Source organism: Fukomys damarensis, unplaced genomic scaffold, assembly GCF_012274545.1.
Source record: "Fukomys damarensis isolate Sample0158 unplaced genomic scaffold, DMR_v1.0_HiC HiC_scaffold_37, whole genome shotgun sequence".
Taxonomy (NCBI): domain Eukaryota; kingdom Metazoa; phylum Chordata; class Mammalia; order Rodentia; family Bathyergidae; genus Fukomys; species Fukomys damarensis.
Window position 1 is genome coordinate 29,081,910 of NW_022900949.1, and position 6,000 is coordinate 29,087,909.

The following is a 6,000-nucleotide window of genomic DNA, read 5'->3' on the forward strand; positions in this document are numbered from 1 at the left end:
TAGCTCAGTGGCACCACACCTCCATGGCAAGTGGTGAGGTCCTGGTACTAGAAAAAAAAAAAGGAGAGAGGAAGTATTTTGAGTGGGATTAACGGTGATGTATGTTTTACTGTAACAATTGTTTTAAACTTAAACATTTACCAAACATTTCAGTCACACCTTCTAAGTGTTAATTAGGACAAGCTGGTCGATATTATTCATATCTTCCATAACTTTACAGAGTTCTTACTATTCTATCAACTACTGGGAGGTGTTAATATGTGCAAAATGATGGTCTTGTTTCTCCTCCACTGTGCATTTCTGCTTCACATAATGTAAAGCCATTATTAGAAGAACACGTGTCCTGTTACAAGAGACCAGAAGTTACAAGTATAGAAGTCTTTCCTTGATCTAGGAGCAAAGTTCAAACTGCTAACAAGAAAAGATCTAATTTGTTTGGCCAGTCTCTAGGTAATGGCCCTATACAGGATTCCAAAGCTTGGACCCCTCATAAGCCAGTGGGCAGAACAGATGACTGTCTTGTGGTTAGACATCTTTATCTGTTTCAGTTACCAATGCTAAGAGTACTTTCAAAAGGAGGTTGTGGGCATGGCAGCAAAAGGGTTGGCCATCTAGTTCCATGACTCATCACCCTAATTTTATACTGCAGGAATGGAAGCTATGTACAAGCACGTGTCCTTGTCCTCCTCATCTCTGTTGAGGACCACATCGAGAAAAGAGAGGATCTTCCTAATCCAAATGAGCTAAGGAGCTTGGATCCTCTTCACCTGTGTGAGGGGTCGCCCATGACGGAATGGTAGGGAAAGAACCCAGAAAATACAATGCATACCACATGCCACCAATAGTTTTAGTTTACACTGCAAACATTCTAAATGTAAAGTACATATCCAGAAGCCAAAGCCGTTAAGTTTTTCTCCCTCACAGCTGATCACAGTTGAGCACAGTCCTATGAGCGTGAGGACTACTAGAGAAGAAAGTTCATGGCCTCTAGATCTGTCTCAGCTCCTTTATTAGTCCTATCAAGTACCTTTCCATCCTGTCACCATCAGAAAGCTCCTGTTCATTTACATGTGCTGCACCCATTTCTTGAGAATGCAAACTACCAGAGGATAGCAACTTGTTCTTCTTTATCTCCACTATAGCCCTTTCCCCAGGCCCAGAACAGAGCTGGCAAATAATCTTTCTGCATGTATTTGAAAACTGAATAAATGAATCAAGCAGAAGGGTATCACCTAAAACCCTAGAATTATTTGAAGATAAACTATGGGCTTTGAAGATAACTTTGGTTTGTCTCTTTGAGTAAGAGAGGTTTATACAATGTTCTGGGACTTCACAATACTTTAACAAAAGCATACTAACAAACTGAGAAATTCTTTTCAAGTAAGCTTTCAATACTCAAGATTTAGCTTTTAAACAAAATCTTCTGCAATTATGCTCCATCTAAAAATCTACAAGACAAGGCTGGAATACAACTCAATGATAGAGTGCTTGCACATCATGTGTGAGGCTGAGTCCAATCCCCAGCCCTGCAAAAGAATAAAGTAAAATGAATAAAAATCACAAGGTTCTCTTAGTTTTCACTAGCTTATCGTTTTCATCAGTCATTTAATTCATAAACACTTACTGTGTCCTAACTTTGTGGAAATCTGGGAAACTAGTCAAATACCTTGTCATGAAATAGCCTGCAAATCAACAGACGTATGACATAACTGCCTCAACACTCTGGGAGATGTAACCTCACCGCAGTATTCTATTGACCTAGTGGTAGACTGACCTGTTAGTCTATGGTAAGATAAGCAGGAAATTTGATTTAGGATAGTAAAAATGAAAATTAAATTTAAAATATATAAAACAATTATATAAGATACATGCTCCATACTTTTATATTTTTTAAACATTTCTTATAGACTATTACCACTGTGGAAACATTGCTCTTGGTTACAGGAGACCAACCTAGGTGGACATTTTTATTCTGTGCATAATCAGAAGTGGGAATCTAGCACTGGATTACAGATGAGTAATTTGTTGAGAAGTTTAAACAAATAATTAAAAGTGTCCAAGCACTTCTGTGCCTAAAGCTTACCACCAGCACTAACCGATTAATTACATATCATTTAAATTTCAGTTTTTATTTCTACAATCAAACATCAACAATTTAAAACTAGGTATAGAACTACATAAACTAATCTGGCAGCAACAGATTTTAAGCCTGGTGAAGATTTGAAAGGTTTGTATTTTCACTTTTTTTAAAAAATTTAATTCATTGGTACATTCTAGGTAGACAGTACAGTTACATTCATTACTGGGATCTTGTACCTTTATATGCCAGGTCTTGGTTCTCATTTTTTCCCCCTGTCCCCCCATCCACTTTTACATTTTCTCATATTTTTTTCCTTTTCCCTTATTCCCCTTTCCCTATCCTTCTCACTGTCCCTACACCTTTGGTCCTTTTCTTCCTATTTGCTAATTGTCCCGTTAGGATCTTGAGTACTATTTTAGTTTTTCACACTAGAGAAACTATTCGGTATTTGCATATGGGTGACTTATTTCACTTAGAAGTATATCCTCAAAATGTACCCAGTTACCTATGAATGAATCTTTCTCATTCTTTATGGCTGAGTAGTATTCCATTTTATTTTCACTTTTAAAATGTATACTCTGGATTTTTAAAGTACACTCGAAATCATCTGGATAAGCTTCTCATATCTAAAATCAATAAAATTATAGCAGGCTGAAGAAAAAGGCTGAAGGGACTTATAAGGAAATTAACTTTTATGCCAAATGAAAGCCAAATCATTTAACTTATTATTTAAGAAGAAAAGCCCTGCAATGTTCAAATACAAAAATCGAGTATCATGGGACAAATAGTACATAGAAAACTGTATGGCCGGGCGTGGTGGCGCACGCCTGTAATCCCAGCACTCGGGAGGCTGAGGCAGGAGGATCGCTGTGAGTTCAAGACCAGCCTGGGCTACATAGTGAGCTCCAGGTCAGACTCAACTACATAGTGAAAAACTGCACACCTGTACGTACAATAATGCAATCGCTGTGCAAAGAAAAATTTAAGGTGGTTTCACCAAAATAACATCACTCATCATCCCAAGTTTAATCTTTTTTATTGCTTTCATAGTTTTGTTTGTATTTTGCTCATTAATCTACTTATACTTCATACTTGGTTTTGTACATTTAAACAATGAAATACCTTAATAAAATAATTTAAACCACTGCTGGGGACTCATAACTTTTTTTCCTCGTACTTCAGATTAATACTGATGAAAAAACAGAAAAATCCCAATCAAAGAGCTCCATTTCCAAAGCCTGTCTCTCCTAGCTGCTGACTACCCTGGTCAAGGCCCTCATGTCTCTGGGGCTCAGTTTCCCTAAGGTTCACTACGAAGATAGCTGTTAGGGCCTGTAATTCAAAAGTTCTGCTTCTCTAAAAAAATTCGCTTCTTTTTAATTTCTTTCTTGTTACAGCATTCAGTAGTCAGTCTATCACACACCAGTATAGAAGATCCCATAATCTTGACATCTGGCAGAAATAACATGTCGCATGTCCTGCACATTGCACCTTCACATTGACTCCATGCACCACAATGTCCAAAGCCCCAAGGTCGGCAGCACACAATGGTATCTTTACCTTCATTACTTCTCTTCCGCAAAACATTCTACATAAAACCTACCAGATTTATCTCCCTAAATTCATTTTTCCAAAATTAATTCTCCAAGCCTTCTCTAGCAGGACACCATTCAATCTCTCCTTCTATCTTCACAAACTGCAGCAGTTCTGAAACTGAAACCCCCTGAGGCACTGACACTGGGGGTTGTCTTACCTGCCATCCCTAGGAGACAGCAAGATTCAAAATAAGTTGAACAACCCCTTATTCAAAATTCTTCAAATGACCAAAAGTTTTTCGGATTTTCTGGATTTTGGAATTTTTGCCTAGACTTTACCATTTAAGCTTCCCTAATCAAAAAATCCAAAATACTCCAAAATCTCAAACATTTTGAGAGAAGTATTTCTGCATAACAGATTTTTGGATAGGGATGCTCAGCCTGTAAGTGTTCAAAAAAAAAGTAATGCCTGTCTCCCAAAAAAAGCGGGTGACATTAGACTACCTGAAGAGGGCAAAATTCCTCCTCTATCTCTAACACATTATTAATTAATAGACAACTATTTGTGTCACAATAATCTGAAAACTGGCCTTAAAGAGAACTAAATAATCTTCCATGATTAAAAGAGAGCTAGTGAAGAAACATTTTAATTCCCTCTTTTATTTTTAAAATCTCTACTCTTACTACAAAGTGCTCAGATTAACATGGAACAATTAGAGCATAAAAGCTATAAAGAAAAAAAAGAATCAAGAGCCTATGTAATAATACAATACCATAAAATTAATTTTTAAAGTAACAATAATTTAAGAACTTCTGCCTCACAAGCGCAAGGTCTCAAGTTCAATTCCCAATTCCAAAAAAAAAAAAAAGAACTCAGGTATTTACTTAAAAATTTTTTTTCTGGTCCCTCATCCAGGGATTTCATACTGAGCTACATCTCCAGCCCTTTTCGATTTTGACACACTGTCTTGCTAAATTACTAAATTGCCCAGGCTGATCTTGAACTTGCAGTCCTCCAATCTCAGCTTTCCAGAGTGCTGGGATTACAGGTGTGTATCATCATACCCATCTTACTGCGAGTAAAAACCAAAAGTCAAAATATACACATCCACACAAAATCTCTATAGAAACACACAATACAATGTATGATATTGATTGACATACTGTGATATCACTCTTTGTAGGCAACTTGAATACTGAAATTTACTGCTAAGCATAAATGTTGCTAATGAGCATTTCTTAAATATTAATGTTTACTCTCATACATTCAGTGTCACTGACCCTGCCTTCTACTACTGAAGCTGGGGAAAAAAAGAGGACCCCAAATTAATGTATAAAAATCTGACCCACATGTAACCTTTCAGTAGCAATACTGTCCATAAGCCCCGAGGAGAGAGACAGACTGCTTAGGGATCCCACAGCACAACCTAAAACATATGCAGACTTCAGGTAACCCAACCCAAGTAAACCAGGGCCATCAAGTCAGCCAATCCAATTCTCTTGCTCTTTGAACAAAGGGGGAAAGATGTGCGGCATTTAGAATACAAGAGAGATTTCAATTTATCTTTTATTTTTTGTCCTATACTGGGAATCGAACTCAGGACCTCGCGCTTGAGAGGCAGGCACGGTGCCACTGAGCTAGATCCCCGGGCCTGGTTTCAACTTTTATCTTTACCAACTGAATGTGCTCACAACCAATGCTTCTGTCAAGCCATCTCAACTCTGCTTACCAACAACGGTAAAACGACCAAAATAGAGCTCCCGAGACACTTGGATTATAAAACCTACTGTGAAATCTCCCATAACTTTACTCTGAATTTACTGGAATTGGAGGGGGGCAGTAAACAACTTCCCTGAAAAACACGGGCGTAAAATAGTGCTGAGGGTTTATCTCAGTTGATATTTGTCAAACGGTAGGGCCACAGGGGGTTACTCTGCGTATGACAGGGCCATTAAAGTAAATAAAATGGTTTTTCTATGGCTACAAAACTGGCCCATACACTCAAAAATATGGGAGCATCCACAGCCCAACAAGTTACAGAGGACAGACCTTAAATGCAGAAGAAAATACCCCTTCCCTGCCTCCCTAAAGAAAGATCACAACCTGATAAACTGCTGAGCAGGACCCAACCAAGCCTGAGCAGAGTGTATTTCAGATATTCCATCAGGAAATCATGCTGAGTGCTAGAGGATCCTCTAGGCCTCTGCAGCAGCCTTGGGTCCAAGAGCAAACTTGTAGTAGTGTAATGTCGATGCCACAGCGAGGCTGCTGACCCTTCGAGCTTCGGGCGAGTCGATCTGGGACCCGGGGCGCCATCGCGCCCGTCCAGCACCCGCCCGTCCAGCACCCCGACCCCACGGTCGCTAGGACCCGCTCTCCTACCT

At 38.9% G+C, this 6,000-nt stretch overlaps 1 protein-coding gene across 2 annotated transcripts in view; it reads right to left on the bottom strand.

Moving 5' to 3' along the window:
* Positions 1-6,000, bottom strand: part of Lin54 (lin-54 DREAM MuvB core complex component) — a 62,001-nt gene that overhangs the window by 54,974 nt on the left and 1,027 nt on the right. The gene's annotated exons all lie outside the window — the stretch shown is intronic.